The sequence below is a fragment of the Peromyscus eremicus genome, chromosome 2, assembly GCF_949786415.1.
Source record: "Peromyscus eremicus chromosome 2, PerEre_H2_v1, whole genome shotgun sequence".
Lineage (NCBI taxonomy): Eukaryota > Metazoa > Chordata > Mammalia > Rodentia > Cricetidae > Peromyscus > Peromyscus eremicus.
In genome coordinates this window covers 32,903,391-32,926,601 of record NC_081417.1, presented here as the reverse complement: position 1 = coordinate 32,926,601, position 23,211 = coordinate 32,903,391, and positions in this window count along the sequence as shown.

Below are 23,211 nucleotides of genomic sequence, written 5' to 3'. Positions count from 1 at the left end.
GGTCATGGGCATTGAGAATTTTAGCCTAGCTCTACTTATTACCCGAATTCTCTGCTTCCTGACTGTCCCCATGATGTAACCAGTCTCATGATGCTCTTGGAAGGACAGGTTCAAGGCACTTTTGTTGACATGCCTTCCCTAGCATGATAGGTAGTGTTCCCCAAACAATGAGTCAATAATTTCATCATTTCTGAAATTGCTCCTGGTAAGTATTCCAACACAGTGATTAGTAAACTAACTAATACCAAAAACTGGCACTAAGAAGTAGTGGTGTTGTGATGATATACCTGACAATGTTTTTTTATGGACCTTTATGATTGGTTTGTGGGCAGATGTGAAAAAAGGTTAGAGTTAGAAATTCTACAGTGCTATAAGTGGGGTTTAGTGGACCTTTCTGGAGTAAAGAGGGCCAAAATGTCTATAGAAATATGTACAAGAAAGATTGCTCATAAGATTTCAGAGTGGAATGTGGCTAGAGACAATCCAAAGTGTATTATGGCCAAAAATCAGAGACACCTACAACTGTGTTTCAAGATGGCCAGGCTACATCTTGATCCAGTGGTAGAACCTGTAGTCATTGTTCAGGAATATAGAGGGCAAAATTTATGGGATCATGGAGGCTTGCACCAAGATTCCAGAGGGATGTTGTACTTGGCCAATATGATGTAGGACTGTATTTGGTGGTTGGAGATCCTTAGTAGTTTGTGCTTTCAGCTGTGAAGATAAAGCATAAGTTGCACTGGAGATCCAAGAACTCTGTAAGTGAAGAGAACACAGGTTGTCCATGAAATTGTTGGAATGGAATAGAGTAGAGCCAGCTCAAGCAACAGAGATGGAGGAGTAGAATTACCCAAAAAGGAACCCAGGGATGCTACAGCTATTTCCAGTTGCTCACATGGTACAGGGTTTGTGTTTTCCTAGCTGTGTCCCACTTAAAAATGTATCTTTTATTTTTTGGGGATAAGTATAATTACATCATTTCCTTCTTCCTTTTCCTCCCTTCAAATTCTGCCTTATGTCCCTCATTCTTTTTCAAAAATCATAGCCTTTAGATTGAGAGTGTGTCATGGATGTCTTTATATATTGGAAATGTATAGCCTTTTGTTTATTTTAAAGGTGCTCACAAGAGATGCTCTTGAGTCTCAGAAAATACCTTAGAGTTTTGAAGACTATGTTAAAAGTTTTTGAAGTTGGACTGGATACCTTTTGTGTCAGGATATGGCTGTGAAACTGTATGGTCAAAGGTTAGAATATTGAGGTTTGTAGTGAAAGATTTCTCACAGACACATGTTTAAACATTTGATCACTAACTGGTGGTACTGTTTGGAAAGCTGAAGGAAGTAGACTGCTGTGGAGAGAAGAGACAGGCATTAAGGTTTGTAGCTCCCCCACTACTGAACCAAGCTCTCTGCTTCCTGACAATTTCTAAGACACAACCAGGTGTCTCATGCATCCACCACCAAAGCTTCAAACTGCTCTCACTGCCATGTTTTCCCTGACATGGCAAGCTGTATCCACTGAACCATGAGGCAGAACAAATCTTTCTCCTTTTAAAGTTGCTTCTGTAAGGTATTTTACCACTGTGATAAAAAAGTAACTAATTTCCAGTCTGGTGAGCTTACATTCTCAACAACAGTGTATATGGATTCCTTTTTCATTGCATCCCTGTTAGTATTTTTCATAACTTTATTTTCTTTATTATAGCCATTCTGACTAGGGTGAGACATATTCTCAATATAGCTAAATTACTAAGTTGTTAATTTCTAAAGTAGGATACATAATCTGTAGATGTTGTAGACATAACTGTTGGAGATAATGAGCCAAAATATTTTGGAGAATTTGCTACATAAATAACCTAAAATTTTCACCAGATTTTAAAACCAGTTTTTAGTGTTATGTATAATCCTGTTGCCTTAAAATGCTCAGACTGAAAATTTATTTCTTATGCTACTTACGTTTAATACATAAGACTTATTTTCTTTATTCATAGAATAGTTAGAAAAATTTTAGGCATAGCATTTGTATTTTCTATCATTTTTAAAATGAGCATTTGAAATTTTATATCCACTTGGGAGGCAGTGACAGGATAACCTTTTTTTACTCTACATTTTATGTTTATCCTCTACCATTGGCTGTTTGGAAAAAATAAATATTTAAATAAAATGTGTAACTAATCATTTCACTTGAAATACTCTGCTTTAATATTCTTTCCCTTCATACATCTTAAGTTGGGAACATTCCGAAATAGTTGTTTTTTAATATAGTAGAAGAGTATAAAGAAATCTGAGTTCCTACCACTGGCCTTATTTTGGTGTCAGAGATGATGGATTCGTCTTTGCTCTTCACGTTCCAGTGACTAGCACCATGGTTGGCATGTAGTGTCTGTTCAATAAATATTTGTTGAACTGAATTGAAACGAATCCCCTTGTAAATATTTTTCCAATAACATGAGTGCAATCAAGTAATATACAATTCAGGAGGCTCTCTTTAGGAGCTAAACTAACACTAATCATTAAATATTTGATATGGAGCTAGACTTTGAAGTTTGAGTTTAGATCACTTAGCAGATCTCTTCCATTCTGGAATAGATGATATAAGAATTTCAACTCATCTCAACAATTTTGGAAAGGAAATGTACACATAAAATAAGTGTAAAGAAAACGGTATTTCATTTTGAAACCTTCAAAGACTGAAGTATTAGAAATTTTAAAATTTCAGCATTTGCTCACTGTATGTGGAAAACACAATTTCTTGAAATTAAAATGATGTATACTACAGTGGATCGAAGTTTATTCTATAGATTTTACCTTAAAACACTACTCAGACTCACCCGTTTGTATTTGCTTATTCATTTATACTTTTAAAATTAGCTTAGAGCATACTAGCTCCCATTTGAATTTTTCATAAATATTTACTTTTGGTTGATTCCTCTCCCTCACTTCTTCCTCATCTGATTTTCCTGCCTTCGCTGGACCCTTTGCCTCAATATTCTGGCTTCTACTTCATTTTATTGTCTTGCTCACTCCATTCCTTTAAAAGCTTTTTCTTCAATTCCTAGTTTCCTTATTTTTGCTCTCATTTGCTCCCACCTGAATACTTTCATCTTTCTCAGTTTGAGGGTGGTAGTATCTCATATGAGAAAAAACACAGAGTATTTGAATTTCTGGGTCTGGGTTACCTTGTTCAATACAACATTTTCAGTTTCATGGACATTACACAATTTTATTATTCTTTATGGTTGAATAAAATTCCATTGTATAATACATCACAGTCTCATTATCCTCTTATCTGTTAACGGACATCTAGGCAGATTCCATTCCTTTGTTACTGTGAAAAACAGTAACAAATGTGGATGTGCCTGTGTCTCTGGGTAGGGTGTAGAGTCCTTTGTGGATGCCTAGGAGGGATGTGCAGTCTTCTTTACTTGAACTTTATATTCAGTAAGAACCCTTAAGTTTATTTATTTATTAATTAATTCTGAATTGTCTATTTTTCATTGTATAAGAAAAGGTACTTATCAATAGTATCACATTCTAAATGGGGAAATTAAAATTATATCATCTAATTAGTTTACTGTTTAAATTGTATGGGGTGTGTGTGTGTGCGTTTACACAGATTGTAGGTAGGTAGACAGGCAGATACATCTGTACTTGAGTGGGTGAATTTGGAACGATTGTGAGGTGTGGAAAAGGTTGCATCAAATCTTAACCTATATTGTTGTCAATGGAACATGGTTTTAGGTCAGAAACTGAATCAGAATATTTCAAAACAACACACAGGTCTTTAATTTGCCTATATTCAGAACATAAACGTCATACAATCCAAGCCAAGTGCTTATCCAGTCCAATCACTAAATTTAATATGAATCATATGTGAAAATAAATCATTTGTTCACATGAGGAAAACAAGCAAAGCAGCCTAACATGACATTATAGAATGGAAACCTTGTAAGAACCTCAGCTTCATACTCCAGCATCTTGGCATGAGGTCACTTTTGCTTATTATGATTGGCTCAGACCTTAGACTGGCAAGGCAGCCTCTTGAGACTGGTGTAAATCTTGCTGTTTACATCACTAACGTTGAATGATGACTTTTATTCTGTTAACTGTACCTTTGATAAATCTCACGATCAATAATTTGTTAGCTGTGACAATCAGGAATGAATCCAGGGAAATGAATCCTCTATTATTTATTTTGCACCACATGTTCAAGCTCCCTGAGTGGGACAGACTTATGAATGTGTCTCTAAAGCAGAAAGTGAGTACAGTAACTTTCCAGTGAGTGCTGAACTCACGCCAAAAGCTGATATAAAAACTCCCATTGGTTGCAACTCTATGTCTCTAAAAAATAATTGCCTTCTTTCCTTCCTAAGTCACAGTGGGCTGAGGAAAGGTCAATTTTACACCTTTAAAAACATAATTAAAATATAAATGGCTCCCCATGCTTCAAGAGTCTCTAGTTAAAGCAACCAGTACTTTAGTAGTTGTGGATTCAATTAATATCTGAAAGTAAATTTTGCAGAAGAAAAAAATGTAATAAAGGCTCCAAAATTACACCGGAAAAATTTGTTTGCAACATCAGGGAAATAGATGTTTGAGTTCTAGCTCTGATATACCTTGCATCTATTATTTTAGTCAAATTACCTTTCTGCTATGAGCCATCATTTCCACTCCCCAATGTTGTTGTGAATTCAAATGAAATAAAGCATGAAATTCTTCAATAAAGAACATGGCACACTGTAGTATTTTATTTTATTTACTATGTTCATGAGCAGATATGAAGACAGTGAACTTCGTATTTTGTGATAAATGTGACAAAATGCTATGAATAGTTTGTTATATAGAAATTCTTAGTAAATATTGGATAGGTCAAATTTTGTTTTCTTCAGTGATAAAACAGGAGGGAACATTTATGTATATTGTCTAATTTGAAACTACATAATCATTAGATTTTCCTGTCATTTTTAAATTATTTCTGACATTATAAGTATATGTGTATGTATGTGCACCTCTCTGGACACAATCTTTCACGTACGATCTTGGTTGCTTACCTACATGTAGACTAAACTAGATGATTACATCAAAACCAGTCCTATGTTCTATGGTTTGTAATACATGCCAACAAAATGTATTTCCAAAACACATGGTAACAACCTATGACTTCAGAATGGTGCCCAAAATGTTTAACCACATACTTTCATGAAAAATGAATGTTCTCATCTTTTATATTTTTGGTAATTTTCAAGATAATAAATGTCAAATGGGCATCTTTGTTTATAGAAAGTGGGTTTACAGCCTTCGAGATTTCCTAAGCTAACATCAGTTTTTAGCACTTGAGATTTGACACAACTACATAAGTGCTAGTGAGTTCTGACTGCTTGGTTTGATGAATGGCATAATACAGCTCAGATTGGAGTCTCGATTAAGCAACTTTAACATGCTAGATATCTAGACATCATTGCTTTCCATGAAGTTTCATCAGCATATGCATACACACACATACACACACACACACACACACACACACACACACACACACACACACACACACACAGCTGGGGGTGTTCATAAAGTTAAATTACAGTATTATAATGAGACTGTAAATAATATATTATAAGGGTAGGAAAAGAATTGAGTATGTGGAAATGGGCTTTTGAACTTAATCTTGAAATAAGATTGGGCTTAAGTATTCACCAGAAAGAGAGGGATTTCTTTAAAGAATACAAAGGATGTCAGTTCATGAAACAGTAGATTGATAGATTACATGTATTATTCTTATATCTTTTTTTTTTTTTTTTGGTTTTTCGAGACAGGGTTTCTCTGTGTAGCTTTGCGCATTTTCCTGGAACTCACTTGGTAGCCCACGCTGGCCTCGAACTCACAGAGATCCACCTGGCTCTGCCTCCCGAGTGCTGGGATTAAAGGCGTGCGCCACCACCGCCCGGCTATTCTTATATCTTAAACAATGAAGGACCAGCAAAGGGAGTTCATTACTATGAGCCTTCATCACTTAGGGTTTTCTAAAGTTAGCCTAAGCAAAAGTGTATAGATTGACATGGGGCATGGTTGTTAAGGAGAGAGGCAGCAGAGGAGATACATTGAGATGACATTCATAAAGTTCTTTCTGGTTTCAGTGCAACTCTGCCTTGCCCCATCCATCTCTGCCTCCTGTTTTCACTCCTCATTCTTTCAACCTAACTTTCTGGATTCCCCATTGGCTTGGTTTCTTCTTTCTCATTTTTAAATCTATTCTCACTCCGATTAGCTTACCATACAGTATGTATCAAAGGGCTGATCCCCACTGATCTCCACATAGCTAAAGGCAATGAACATAGCTACATGCAGCAAGTAAGTGACAGTTCAGCTGGTAACCTTTACCCTAGTGACTAGACAAGGTTTTTATTCATTTATTTAAAAAATAACAAAATAAAATGTGATAAGATAAAACAAAAATGATCACATCACCATTGAACAGGACCTACAAACAGAAGAAAAGAAGTCCAAATGAAGACACAAGCTTTGGAGATCCCACTCACACACTAAGAAATCTCATAAGCATTCCACTGGGAGCTAATACATATGTGCAGAGGACTTGGTGCGGGTCCATGCCATCCTGTGAATGCTGCTGCAGTCTCTGTGAGTTCATAGACTCTTACACTCTTTCTACTTAATCTTTAGTGGGGTTCCCTGGGCTCAGAGGGCAGAGATCTAATGAAGGGATCCTTTTCAGGGCTGAGTGTTCCAAGGCTTCTCATTCTCTGTGTAATGTCTGGCTGAGGGTCTCTGTATTTGTTCCCATCTGCTGCAGGAGGAAGCTTGTGATGATGAGCGAACAAGGTACTAATTTATGAGTATAGCAGAATATCTTTAGGAGTCATTTTATTGTTATCTTTTTTTTAAAGACCAGTCAGTCATATTGGTTTTATCTTAGATCTCTGGGCTATCTAGTCTCCTGTTCTTGGTCATCCAAACAATGTTGGATATGGGTTCCAGCTTGTGGAATGGGACTTAAGTCAAATGAGTTATTTGTTGGTTATTTCCACAAGCTTTACGCCACCATTGCCTTAGCGTATCTTGTAGGCAGGACACCATTATAGATCAAAGGTTTGTGGCTGGCATGGACTTTACGTTTCTGTTTTTGGCAGCATGCACAATACCATCCTGTACGAGAGATGCTGGAACATAGGGGTAGAGGCTCTATGTAGGCAATCAAATGAACTTCTTCATCTTCAGTAGGTTGTATAGTTGGCTTCAGCAATGGGGCCTTACTGTCAGATTGTGGAGAGCAACCTATGATCTTGGCAGCAGCCTCAGTTCTTTGGGGATTCCCATAGGGTCCCCTTGTCCCACAACTCAATTAGATGTAATCCAATTCTGGTAATAGAAGCTTCCTTTGGTGACAAGATATGGCCAGTTGGGACTCTGTCTCCCCCATTATTTAGCAATTTCATTTAGATTGCCTTGATATATTTATGTATTTTAGGAAGTTTCTACTTTATTAGCTTGTAGTCAGAAGTTTCTGTCCTGGGTGTTGCTCCCAAGTATCCATAGCACAGACTTGTTACTAGCTAACTCTTACATTTAAATTACCTGTATCTCTTATTTAAGCTCTGTCACATGGCAGTATCTTTATTAGCACAGTGTGCCCATCTTGTTTCTCTTTCCTCTACTGGCAACTCAAGACTCCACCCTTCTCCCTCCCATCATTTTCCTAGTCTAGTATGGCTCTCCTGTCTAACTTTATCCTGTTTAGCTGTTGGCCAGTTTTTTTATTAAATAAATCATAGTGACATATATTCACACAGTGCACAGAAGGATTATTCCATAATATTTCCCCCTTTTTGTCTAGTTAGAAAGGAAGGTTTTAACTTTAACATAGTAAAATTATATACAACAAAAACATTTATTGAGTAAGAATAACAGTTATAATATCCAGTCTATTTGTATTTGGCAAAATTAGAGAAAAATACTCTATTACTATCTTACCTTGGTGAGTATAAAGTTTTATGCCTAATTTGCTTTCTATTATAACTGAGGAAAACTATAAGTTTAATTATTATTCTTTAACTCCAACAAAGACCCCAGAAGGATGAAATGTTATCTAATAATAGGGACATCAGGCTGCCTGGACAGTGACCTAAATTTCCTCTGTAACATTGGGGCATCCAACTCTGGCTCAAAGTCCTAGCATATATGATAGACTTTCCTATGAAGCAGGGGATTTTGAAGGACTGTCCTACCTTGTCTTAGCAAAGTTTGGCAGTCACATTTTTGCAACCTGCTGGTTCAGTTTGGACAATATATTGCCAGCAAGTGAGGCAAGGGTAGTTTCTTTGCCCATATAACTAGTTTTGCCATAAAGAAAACAAACTCCATATGGAATTTCTTAAATGCCTGTCATCTTCTCTGAAGCAGATTGGTGCTGCCAGGAGTAGACATATCTCAATGTCATGAAAAGTCTTAGATAATTAAACATATTAAATGTCATGTTCTATAGGTCTTTAAAGTGTTTGAAGACCATCTATCTATCTAAGTGTATCTGTGCATGACCTTGAAAACATACCTAACGTGACTATAAGTTTGATTATTATAGATGACTATTATTCTGTATTTCTTAATTATACATTGTTTTAAATGAGCTGCATAAACATAATATCTTAAACAAGAGTAGAAATATGCATATAGTACAGCAAAATTAACTTTAAATTTGTATCAAACTAAAATCCACACCAATGCAAAATATTTAAGGTTAATAGTTGTTTTTTAGATTAAAGTAGATTCAATAACATACTCTTTTATCATATCATTTCTGTATTCTGCTCTTCTTTATAGAAAGAGATCTCTGAATCTAATCTTCTTTGTTCAGCTTTTTTCCTGACAGTTATCAATATCGAATTGTACCCAATCCCCCTTAAATGATAATAAATCTCCATAACCCATTTTTTGGGAATATGGACATAGTTCTCTAGACTATTTCCTGTTGATTGGGGGCACTGGTAATCTTTGGGGGGTCCTGAGAAAACTCAAGATTATGGTCAAGTTCTGACTGGAGTATTCTGTGAGGCTGGATCATTGACAAATATTTGGGTGCCATATGTAGTCAGAAGTTTCTGTCCTGCATGCTGCTCTTAAATAACCACACAGAGGCTTAATATTAATTATAAATTCTCAGCCAATAGCTCGGGCTTGTTACTAGCTAACTCTTATATTTAAATTACCCATATCTCTTATTTATGCTCTGTCATGTGGCAGTACCTTTATTAACATGACATGCCCATCTTGCTTCCCTTTTGTCTTCTCGAGACTCCAGACTCCACTTTTCCTCCTCCTATCATTCTTCTAGTCTTGCTCTCCTGCCTAATTTTGTCCTGTTCAGCTATTGGCCTGACATAGTGTTTATTAAACCAACCATAGTGACATATATTCACAAAGTATACAGAAAGATTATTCCACAGTATTAGTTTTCCATACTATCTCTCAAATGCCTCTTAACTTTTACTGTCTCACCTCATATTCCTTCCCCGACCTCTTCTTTACTCCCCCTACTGACCTGAGTCTTTCATTCCAGCCACCCCACCAACTATCCATAATTATCTATTTTATTTCCTTTCAAACTTTGATACAATAAGTTCTTCAAATTCCTGTAAGTATGTAGTGTATAACACTTATGTAAGAAATTCCTATCTTCTAGTATAAAACCACTGTTTTGCTCTGTTCATTCCCTGTATATTGTCAATGGAGATTTAATATACTCAACTGTCTTTGTAGCTAAAATTTCATAATTATGGTAGAGTAAATTTCAACAACTTGTCACTTTTAAGGGAAATCATTTTGAGCAAGTTTACCATATATGGCTATATAAACATAACCGTAGGATATGTGCTGCTGTACAAAATCATATTTAGTTACCTTGTAGGTTGGCCACACAGGTTTACCTTACATGACTGGGAAAGAAAGCCTTCTTGTTTTGAACTGATCTAACTTTAAACCAAAAAGCTCACAAGTAATGCTGAAAAACTGAATAAATGTTATGATTTTTCATCCAGCCTGATTTAGTTTTAATTGCTCTTAGATTTACTCCTGGTAGAGTGCTTTTCTTTTTGCTGATACACAAGACAGTTACTTTCAAAAGTATGTGCATATAACCTTCTGACTGCCTTTCAGATAAATACTCCCTGGAGACTCATGGAGAGTGCTCCCAAGCTCTTTTTACAGCACCTAAAGGGCAAACCAGTTGGAGGTCAAGGGAATTATTCAAGGACATTCAGCATGTTGGAGTCAGAGGCAGGGACAGCAGAGGTTCTTTTTCAAGTCTTTGCTACAACTGCAGTGTTTAATCACTCTGATGGTAGGAGAGTAAGCCATGAGGGCACTGCCCATCAGTCTCACCATTTGGTTATTCTTGCTTAAGATGGAAAGTGTATCAATGGGTTAGTGGCCGTGGGTAGAAAAATAAAGGCTATAAAGATGCATTAAACTCCAGTTTCCATTTCTTGATCTCCATGATGTGATATAGGGACAAAAGGTATGGTGCTAGTTTAAAGGACAGCAAGGCTATGCAGGAATTATAGCTGCTGTAGCTGCTGAATTGGTGTTGTGACTTGCTCCAACCAGTTCTGATTGATATGTGCACCTGCAATACTGATTTTGTTTCAGGAACTGCATGGAAGCTGGAACTATAACTTGGGTATTGTCCCCGACATTGAAGAGCTGATAGTCTAGTAAGAGAGCTACATAAACATGGAAAATATTCTACTAGAGAGCTAGTTAATAAAACCACCTTACACTGTCATGGGGTTAATTGCAGAGACAAATCAGACACTGTAAAATTATATTATAATCCTGGAATGTCATCACCATAGCACCATATACAAGAAAACTGGAAGATAAATTTACCAGCAAAGACTACATATTCATCAGTTCACACTTCAGTATACAAAACTGTATCTGAGTTTATAAAATTTCCACTTGATTGTACATATGAGTAGATAATTTTTATCTCACATTGGCTTATGTAAGGTCAGATAGGGCTACCAAAGATCAAAAATTAAAATTCAGAGTCATACATTTCCTCTCTCTAGGACACAAAATTGTCACTACTCTCTGAAACTTTTGTTGGATTTGTTGCAAAAATAAATAAATAAAAACAGCAAGATACACAAAAACCACTTGTCAAAAGATGTGTAGACTATAAATGAGAAAACATTTGGAAGTTATGCAAGACATCGATCATATAGCAGTTCAAACAAGCACAGAGCAACTAAAGACGCCAAAGTGAGGAGCAGACCCATTGTTTCCAGCTACTGCTCTAGAGAAAGTTATCTCTAGGTAGTGTTTTTGACAATTTCTTATACATATGTGTGATGACAAACCCAACATTTGAATGATCTTTAAAGTGTATATACTTCTAAAAACATTTCTCCATTTTAAACATTTACACAAGTGGTTCTCAACCTGGGGGTCATGACGCCAAGTCGCGTATGATTTGTGACAGTAACAAAATTGCAGTTATTAAGTAGCACTGAAAATAAGTTTATGGTTGAGGTCAACACACATGAGGAAATGTGTTAAAGGGTCACAGCATTAGGAAGGTTGAAATCCACAGATATATACATACTTCTGCTTCTGTTCCTGAGTCTGCCTAATGTATCTACTGACTCGTAGCCTGTAACATCAGAGTTTAGTCATCTGAATTTCACTAAGCCTTGCAGGCTGCAGCTACACATTGAAGTTTGAGAATCACTGTTTACAGTCATTTGTTATTATACATCTGTGGAGACTGTAAGGATGCTCTCAGCATAAAATAGGGCATACGCTTTTACTTCCAGGCATGGCTATGACTTTCTGAATAGGAATACCTTAGTGTAGGAAGTAAGAGTGATAACAACAAACAAGATCTCCACAAAAAGAGGAGCTCTTACATACTATTTATAGGAGTACAAACTCTAATGGTTATAGGAAATCATTCTGGAAGTTTCTTTAAAAACTGGTAATATGACTACTATATGATCCAACTGCATCACTCCTGGGCATATACTCAAAAGACTTTATCTCTTATTACAGAGACACTTGTGCATCCATGTTCATTGCTGCTTAGTTCACAACAGCTGGGAAATGGAATCCACCACTATAGCCATCAACCGATGAATAGATAGAGTAAATGTAATATGTGCACAAGATGTTTTTTATTCAACTGTATGAAAAATGAAATCATAAAATGTGAAGATTACATTGAGTGAGGTCATTCAGACCAGAAAGACAAATGCCTTGTGTTCTCCCTCATATGTGGATCCTATCTTCAAATCTTTTGTTTTCTATGTTTAACCTGGAGTAATTATATCAACTGCTTCATAGTTAAGACTCGAGGAATTTTACAAAAGGGGTTAGATCAGAAAAGCGGGACAATGCTGACTTTCAGGCTGACTTCACTGTGGTTGTAATGTTTATTTTTTGTTTTTTGTTGTTTTTGTTTGTTTTGTGGATCTACAGTACTCAGAAGCAGAGCTGGGTAGATACATGTGATTTTTGCGACTGCTCTGGTGTACATGGTAAGTTCCAGTATGCCAAGGGCTGCCCAGTGAGACCTGTCTCAAAAACAAAAATTAAAAACAAAACAAACAAAAAGCCAACCAAACCAACAAATATCAACATCAGATTAGGAGATAATATATTCAGAGTTATTTTTCCACTGTTATGCTCATAGTGAAATTACTAAAATGGGGCTGCAGTGATGCCTTTATAGTTAATAGCACAGACTGCTCTTGTAGAGAACCCAAGTTCAGTTCTCAGCACCTACAAAAGGGCAGCTTCTAATCACCTATAATTCTAGGTGCAGGAGATTCAGTATCCTCTTTTGGACTCTGCAGGCGCTGAACTCAAATGTCAACGTACACACACACACATACACACACACACACACATTTAAAGTAAATACATTTTTAAAAAGAGAATGTACTGAAATAGCATTCTTCATTGATATTTTACATATTTAGTTAATATGAGCTGTTCTGATAAATTTTAGAACTTTTCATGACAGTATCTTCTTTGTCTTCCTACCAGCTTGATCTATTTATTTGCACATGATATACATCTCATGTCTCTGATGGGTGACTTTGCTGTGAAATCTGCTCATCTGGCCAGTAGATACTTCCTTAAATTAATGTTTGCTTGGTACATATTTGCTACTCTTTCACTTTCGGTCCCCACTCCTCTGTCATTATATCACATATGGTTTTCATGTAGCTAGCATACGTGGGAATGTGGGTTTTGAGATTCCATTCTTCAAATCCCATTTTTCAAACCAGTATAAATAATTTATATGTATGGAAAAGTTTGATTTGATATATAAGTCTCATATTTTCAGAGTAGTCTCTGTACAGTCTTCATACTCATTGCTATAAGCATTAATCTGTCATCTCCAGTATCATATGTTACCAGTTTGAGTGCAAGATGAATCCCTTACTTTCTCCAAAGAGGATCCCTACATACCATTCAGTCTTTTAAATATTATTGTATGAAGTATTTTGTAAACAGAAGCACAGATTTCTGTCCAGCTACCCACTACACAGTATGCCCAATTATACCCACTAGTCTCTTCCCAAATTAGCACTCAAAGGCTTGTATTAATTACAAATGCTTGTCCAAAGGCTCAGGCTTATTACTAGCTAGCTCTTACATTTAAATTAACCCATATTTCTCATCTATGCTTTGCCACATGGTTCATGCTTATTGCCTCATTTTTTACACATTTTGCTTCCTTGGTGGCTGGCTGGCATCTGCTCCAACTCCGCCCTTCTTCATCTCTGTCTTCATTTTGATTGTACCACCTAAACTTATTCTGCCTCAACATCGGCTAAACAGTTTTATTATCAATCAATGAGAGCAACACATATTCACAGCATAAAGAGGGACATCCCACAGCAGTATTTCCTCCACATGCCTTGAGGATTGCATCAGCTGATACTATAATATTTTCAGCAATCAAGTAAGAAATATTTGACAAGCCAGTTACTCTGCCATATCCCCCAGACTCCCAATGTTTATAGTTCTGCCAGAAAACTCCAAGTTTACATTTGCTAGTAACAAATTATCTTAAGGTGGGATTTTTCTTGTCTTGCAGCCTTGATTAGAAATAAATTCAGGGAGAAATTACAAGCATGGCTTCATAATGATTAGACAGGCTTCAAAAACTCAAAACTGATCTTAGATAAATGATATTAGAGTCAGCTATTAAAACATATTTAGAGTCCAACTGCCTGGCTTCTCAAATCAAAATCACCAAATTTCAGTATATGTCACTTTGAGAGAGCAAATCCATTTCCTAATTCCAGCTTTCTGTCTTTAAAAGATACTAATGATAATGGAACCAATACATTTAAGGTACAGAGAAGAATGACTGGCATGTCATAGAAGTGCATGCTAGCCTTTGTTAGTAGCTATTATAGGGCAGGACACACACCACCACATCAGAACTATTCTGTTCTCCCTACTCTGATTATAAGATGATATACAATTTTGTTCTATATTCAGAACAAAGAATGGATGCTGGACAATCATGTGGTAAATCATTTTAAAATAATACATATCTATTACTGAGTTTGATTCATTTCTCAGTTAACACCTTGGAGAATTTTGTCAAAACTTATTACTGGCCATCTCCATTAGTGAATGGATAAGATGAGACCTGAATCCTTTGATAAATGTATAGACAAAATGAGTTGGTACATACAATCTGTATTTAGCCCAGAGCCTGGCCCAGATTGGAAGTCATATTTCTATTACTATGGTTTGGACAAACTTATATTTGATATCCTGATTAAATAGTATTAAAATTCCAGATATTTTGATCTAAATTGCCAGGTCTGGTCAACTTTTTGGAAACTTGGAAGACCAAATATTTCACTTCCAAAGTTAAAATCTAAATTACAGACTATATAGAACTATCATTGAGCAAAATGTCAAGGATCCGTATATTGTTGAAATTCTCATAACCATGTCAACATTTCTTGTCAATAGGCACACCTTTATGTAGCTGAAGGTGACAAATAGGAAGTCAGCCTGCCAATAGGATTTCAATTAGATCCCACCCACCAGAAATGTGCATGTGAACCTAGGGAAAAGCCATAATTCTCTGTCAGTAGCGGTGGGCAGTAGTGTTGAGGCTGGAGACAGCAGGCATGAACACTGCCAGCAACTTCAAGTTTTGAACCATCACTTCTTTGGTATTTCAGTCAGCTGTGATAACTGATTGGAGCTTCTGTGTGAATCCTTCACTTCTGGCTTTTTTGAAAGTAGCTTTCGTGACCACATTTCCCTCATCTTCACTAAAGTCTTGGAAGCCCCAGACCTCCAGTTTCACTAAAACAACCAGTGGCCTCTGGATCCTGACTTATCCTATCTGGTACCAACATGCATGAGCCTTCTTGGTGATCAGCCTCAGGATTTTATTATTTATATGATGCACATAGTTATCCTCAACACTGCAGTGAAAATGATTCTAATGTAATAGTATTTCTACTAGTGATATGGGTTTATAACATAGAGACATTGGGTGGCTATATACAGAACTTGGGATCTTCAACTATAGCAGTCCAAGAAGTACATTATTCAGTTCTTGCCTTTATGTTATTTAAATGCTCAATCAAATCATCCCATTATTTTTAACATATAGTAAAGAGACTAGAGCCTTACTTGTCTCAGGGTTCATGCACAAGTCTTTGGGTTTAATCTCACACACTAGATAAAGAGCAATATGCATTTAATAATATTCACCCTCTTTAAATTTAAAGGCATCCATTATGAAAACTACTATGATAAGGTTAAAAAAACAACAAAACAACAACGAAAAACCTACTGTGTCCATCATCCTTAAAGGTCCTTTGATGTCCCTGTTCTGGGCCAAACTCTGAGTACCTCAGATCTCCCTCTCATTATACTTTGCCTTTTGTAGAATGCCCGCTTCTTTCTTTGTCTTAATTCTCTACACTAATTGATGTCATTTCCTGTGCTAACATTTCCTCCCTTACAATTGTTGAACAATATTCCATTATAAGAACCAGCCACAATTTACTTCATAAACATTGGTTTGATTCACACTTGGGCTATCAGGAAACAGTTGCTTTGAATATTTACGTACAACTGGTGCAAATATTTGTTTTGAATCTTCGTGGTGAAGTGCATGGAGGTGGAATGGTTGCCTTGATGATTGCATATGTAATCTTTTTAAAGAAAATGACAAGCTTTTCCAAAACCAGTTAACTTGTTTTGCATTTTTATGAGCAATATAGGCATTTCAGCAATATCACATTCTTACCAACACTTGTTAATTTAACCCACTTTGTAAATGCATAGTTTTCCATTACAGTTGGATTTTTAATTCTGTTATTGATATTGTATTTATTAGTCATTAGGAATGTTTGTTGATGAAGTGTACATGGTTCAGACTCATTTTCCCTGCATTGGATTGTCTTTGGCTTCTTATAATGTAATTGTCCTTCATACATTCTGAAAACAAGTCCTTTATCAGATATGTGATGAGAAAGTATTTTCTCCCAGTCTGTGGCTTGTCCTTTCATTTCCAAGGAGTGTTTGTCAAAGACAAGGTTTTAGTTTTTAGTGTTAATCCAGTCTGTAGTTGAGCTGGGCATGGCATTTTTGATGGTTTAGTCACCATGGGTGACCCGCAGGCTGAAAATTCCTCTGGTGGTGGACTGAAGCCACCCAGTGCTAACACATGTTTTTCAGTGTCCCTGTTCTACCTTTGCCAGCTGAGCCACACAAAGGTCTGCCATTTTGTCCTTCAAGCAGTTGTTTGCACTAGGGCTTGGGCTGGGGACAGGCAGGCTTGGTAAGTTTCCTGGTCCAGTTTCTGTCTTACTGGTCTCGGTGTCTTTAAGCCTTGGAAGGGAAATTCTTGATATTACTGTCCTTCCATTAGTGAGAAAGAAAAGAAGAGAGAAGAAAAAGAAGAAATGAGAAAAAGAAAAGAAAACTTCTGCCCCCAGAGTACAGGGTCTGCTCCACAATGGCATGACAGCTGAAATGGGTCCTGGAATTCTTTGATGTGTGGTGAATGAAGAATTTTCTTGCCTGCACCCCAACAGCAACAAGCAGGCTTTCTCTTGGTTCAGAATCCTCTGTATATTTTCATTGTCTGTGCTTGCTGGTTGGCTTTCCCCAACATTAGGGCAAGTGGAGAGGTAGGGGAACATTTTCTTTGCTGCTCTTCCTGCATGAGACAAACACATTCTCTGGCCCTACCTCAATCCTGGAAGAAGAACCAAAGGCCACTGGATAATGCTGAGAGCAGGAGAAGTGATATTCTCTAGGAAAGAACACACTGATTGGTTATCTAATACCAAGTGGTCGTCTCTGAGATTATATGTGTACTGGTAACACCATATAAACTGAACAGGTTATGAAACTGTATTTATTAATACATATTGAGTAATATATATTGATTTATTAATATGTAATATTTAGTATTATATATGTAAAATTATTAAGAAAAAGAGGCCATAAATGTGAGAGAGAGCAAGGGGGTGCATGGAAGAAGTCAGAGGGAGGAATTACTCATGTAATCAGATTACAACCTAAAAAAAAGCATTTAAACAATAACATATCTGGAGAAAACTGATGTGTATGGGTTTCTCTACCACATAACAACCCCCCAAAAGACATTGACCAGGGAGTGTACTATACTTTAATTTATTGATATTACTTACCTGGAATTAGAGGTAGACCCTATCGTTTTATGACTCAATCTCACAAGATTTCACAAACTGCAAGGAACAAACACAAGTTCTAACCCAGAGGCACAAGTTAGGGTTCCCACAAATTCCTCCTTGAATTCTATGGTTTTGCTACCAGCACTCATACTTATACTCATATTTATTATAGAAGATGCAGATGAATATCTAGATGAAGAGAAGCATAGGGCAGGACTATGGGAAGAGGCTATGACTTCTATGGGTAACCATGCTACTCTTCAAAGATTGTCATATGCCCAGCAACATGAGAATTCTACAACTCCCCATTGAAAGATTTTCATGGCAGTGTTAATCAGTCTAGCATGATGAAGTACAAATCCATCACCAGCCTACTGTCTGGAGCATGGTAGGCTAGTTCCAAGCTTTTTACCAGTCAATGTTCCTACTGGTAACTGGTTCTGACCTCAGTCCCATGAACAGTGAAAGATAATAGTTTCCCTATGACTAAGAAAATTACAAGGAATTAGGAGCTCTGTATTAGGTACCAAGGACAGAAAGCACAAATATCTTTCTTACTAGTTCACAGCATCACAGCTCCCCAAACCTGAGACTTCTGCTCTGGGGCTGAATGCTGGAAGTACTTGCTCTACCTTTGCCAAAAGCGGCAAGGCATTCCCTTTGAATTCTAGCAGAAGATTGATCCGGATATTCACACTGCATTCAGGAGCATAATCTCCCTTTTTAAAAAGTGTTATTCAAATGTCTCAAAATCTAAGGACATATTTCAAAGAGAAGCTGGAAATTTTCAAACAACTCAAGATTGGCTGAAGTAGATTTTCAAATGAAAAGATTTCTGAACTGTCTATCTCTAAGAATAATACTCATTCTGCATTAATGAACCCAAACTTCATTTCACAATCCATTCAGAATTTGGAGGTTTGCTTGGCTGTATTAAGTTGTACAATTCAGAAAGGGCATTTGCAAGTATCAGCTTTTTGTTTTTAAATAACCATTTCTGTTTCAGTTGGCAATGTGGAACATTTTTTCCTAGCAGCTAAATCTGCTTTCCAAACTCTATTCCAGGGAATTATTTTAGGCAGAAATTCTTGCAACTTTAAATTTTTTGATGAAAAAGTATCAAACCAAATTTTGGAATGCTAGCTCAATGTATTTAGATTCAGATTTGTATCCAAAGCCTGACAGTAAGTTATTGCCCACCCAAAGCCCATAGTTCACAAGTTAGGGGTAAATGCCTTGTGTCAACGCTTCTTTCTCTTAAAGCTGAAAGGCATTTATAGCTTTCTATAGTTTATTGAAGCACAAAATAATTAAACACGATTATTTTTTGGCCTATAGTATTCTAGAAACATTTGAGTCCATAAGATTATTATTTCCATAATGTTAAATTAGGGACTAATTTAAACTGAATGCATTTCTTAAAAGAATAATTTTAAAAAGCACTGTAACTATGACTTTTCATATTCAAAAACTAGAGACTAGATGTCATCTCCCAAAGTAGGTTTTTTTTTTTTTTTTTTTTTTTTTTTTTTTTTTTTTTGGTTTTTCAAGACAGGGTTTCTCTGTGTAGCTTTGCGCCTTTCCTGGAACTCACTTGGTAGCCCAGGCTGAACTCCAACTCACAGAGATCCACCAGGCTCTGCCTCCCGAGTACTGGGATTAAAGGCGTGTGCCACCACTGCCCGGCTCCCAAAGTAGTCTTATATGTTGAAATTTTCCTCAACTTAGGCCCTGTACATTGAATTTACACATGGGGTAGTAATGAACAGGGAAAAGACTACTTTGAATGTTGACAACACCACCCAACAAACTATGGGCCTGGGTAGAATATGAGTAAAGAAAAAAAGTCAGTCATCATGTGTAAGCTTTTTATTTTTTAATTAAAATATTTTGATGCAATATATTTTGATCATTTTTCTTCCTCCCCAACTATTCCAAATTCTATCCACTTCCCTTACCTATCCAACTTTATATTCTGTCTATCTATCTATCTATCTATCTATCTATCTATCTATCTATCTATCATCTATCTATCTATCTATCTATCTATCTATCTATCTATCTATCCATCCATCTATCATCTATCTTTAAAAAAAGGAATAAATTAAAAACAAGCCAATAACTAAATAAACAAAAAACAATAACATAAAAATTCTAAAATAATTCAAAATGAAATAAAAATTCCAACAAAATCTGTTGAATTCAATTTGTGTTGGTCAACTACTCCTGGGCATGGGGCCTATCCTGAAATGTAGTTAATATAGCAGTGAGACTCCATTGGGAAAAATGATATTTTCTTTACCATAAGCATCCACTGTAGATGCTTCTTGATTAGCTATGTCCACTTCCCCCTCTTAGTGCTGGGACCCAACTGATTTGAACCTACGTGTGCCTTGTGTGCTCTACCATAGTCTCTGAGAGTTCATATGTGCATCATTTCTGTTGTGTCTGGAAAACCACTGTTTCCTTGGAGTCATGTATCACTCCTGGCTCTTACAGTCTTTCCATTTCCTCTTCCACATAGATCCATGAACCTTGAGGGAGGAGGTTTGATCAAGATATCCCATTTAAGACTGAGTCACCCAAAGTGTCTCACTTTTTGCACATTTTCCAGTTCTGGATCTGTGTTACTTCCCATCTATTGCAAGAAGCTTCTGATGTGGGTTGAGTGAGACACTGATCTATGGGTATAGCAGTGTATCATTAGGAGTAATTATCTTGTTGTGTTCTTTTAGCAGAACAGGAGTATTAGGTTTTTCTTTAGGTGCATAACTTCTCTAAGCTCAAGTTCTTGGTCACTTTAGCAGTGTCTGGTATGTGTTCTATCTAATGGAATAGGCTTAAATCAAATCAAAAGACATGGTTGGTTACTCCCATAACACATGTTCCACTGTTGCACCAGTGTAGCTTACAGGCAGGTTGTTGTAGTAGCAGGGCTTGTAGCTGGTTGATATTGATCATCACCTTTCTTCTCTGGTATGCAGAGTCCCCTCCAGAACCATGAACACCAGTCAGTAGGAGTGGGAGTAATGTTTCTCATTAGGCACCAGATTGACTTTTCTGTGTTAATGACATAAGTAAATGTTATCTTCAGCAAAAAAGAGCCTACCATCAGGTTGTAGAGGCTAACCAATAGTCTTGGCAATAGCCTGTGGTCTTTGTGGGAGAGTTCCATGGAACCACTTTTGGCCAAAGACTCAGGGATATAAAACCCATCATATGTGGAAACTCACTAGTGTAGAAGGTTTACCCTAGACATGTTCAAACTTTTAAAAAAAAGTTTTTTTTTGTGTTTTTATTCTTATTATCATCGTACACCTGTTAGATGCCCTTGGGGTTACCATGAGACTTACATAAAATTTTATACTCTATAAACGTCGGTTTTTGAACTTGGTTTTAGTTTCATACAACTACACGTAACCTAATGTTATATTTGAGCCTGTCTATGCAGCATATATACACATTAATAAATATTACAGCTATAGTTATTTTGATACTTTTGATTTTACCTTTTATACTTTAAATGAATGTAATTTACATAATACTATTATAGAATAATTCTGTATTCTGCTACACATTTGTCTCTATCACTGTGCTTATACTTCCATGTGTTTTAATGCTGTTATTTTGCTTCTTTCATTTCAAGAACTTCATTTAGAATTTCTTATAAGGAAAATTTTTTTAAATTTTATTTATTCAGAAATATCATTATCTCTCATTCATTATGAAAGGGTAACTAGGGTTGGAGAGATAGCTCAGAGGTTAAGAGCACTGGCTGCTCTTCCAGAGGTCCTGAGTTCAATTCCCAGCACCTACATGGTGGCTCACAGCCATCTGTAATGAGATCTGGTACCCTCTTCTGGCCTGCAGGCGTACATGCAGACAGAACACTGTATTATGATAAAAAATAAATCTAAAAAAAAAAAAGAAAAAAAGGGTAACTAGTATCTTGATGGGTAGTTGTCTTTTGTCTTCTTTTTTTGTTTTGTGTTTTTGTTACTTTAGTACTTTGAACACACTTTCCTATGCACATTTTACCTGCAAAGCTTTTGCTGAGAAATACACTGGCAGCCTCATTGAATATCTTTGTATTTTCCTTTTTGCTTTAACTTTTTACAAATTAATTAAAACATTCATTTTGACTTGATCTTTCTTAGCCCCATTTGAGTTTCATGGTCCACATCCTTTCCAAGATTTGGGACCTTTACACTATGATTTCCTTAAATAAACTCTGCCCCTTTTTTTAACCTTTCTCTATATACCAGTTGCATGTATATTATTTCCAAGATTGCATTCCATAGGTCCTGTATTTTTTTACTTTTGCAATTTTTTTTCGTTATTTCTTCATCTGGATAATTTTAAAACACTTATGATTAAAATCATGGTTTTGGTTACTTTGCTTTAGTTTTTGTTTGTTTAGTTCAGAATAATCAAACCTACATTTGAAGCACTCTATTGAATTTATTTTTTCACTTCCATTTCTATACATTTAAGCTCTGAATTTCTGTTCAAGTTTTTGTTTTGTTTTGTTAATAGTGTCACCTTCTTTTATAAATTTCCCATTTGATTCCTTCATTGTATCTCTCATTTTATTTATAGGTCTACATGTTTTCTCCTGAATCACTTCCACTTTCTCTTTGGGGAGAGCAAGAGAATGACATGGCTCAGCATGTAACATCACTGGCTACAAAGCCTAATGGCCCAAGTTCAGTCTTGAAAACAGATACAGAAAAACAGAAAACCAACTCTTGCATGTTTCACTCTGACTTATAGGCCCATATATTGGTATGTGCATACATTTACATGCATATACATGTGCATACACAGGAAATAAATAAGCATTAAAAAGAATTATTTTTTTTAAATTTTGTATTTATTTATTTAGTAAGATTGAAATTATTATTTAGAAATATTTATTAGGCAATTCAAAGACCTCAGTTTATTCTGGAGTGATGTGGGATCTTGGTCAGGTGTTTGTCACCAGATCCATAGTGAGATCTGTGTCTGATGGGCTCATTACCAGCTACTTAGACTGGCGAGTTGTTACATGGCCTCTGAGCAATGACACTGACCTTAGTGCACAGTGCTGGCATTGGGACAACAGTGATTAGGCTCTGAGGGTGTACAGTCCACAAACACCTTCAGGTTTTCATGGGGATATGACTCTATTTGGTGTCTAGAAATGATCCTGCTAGGTTAGAGTCTTGCTAATTTAAAAAAAAAAATGAGTTTAGATTTTTTTTTAACATATTTGGACCTAATTTAAATTCACCAGCCAATAAAAACTGTCAATGCAAATTGGTATTAGCACCAAATACTATCTTTAATAGTCATTAGATTGGCGTTATTATTCATGCACGAAATGAAATTTTTCCTCAAAATGTTTTCTTTCTATTTATTTTTATGCAGTTAAAATTCTATTATGCTTCTTACTTTGTATCCTCTCATTTCTCAAGACAGATTTGGAAATCAGATATATTATACCT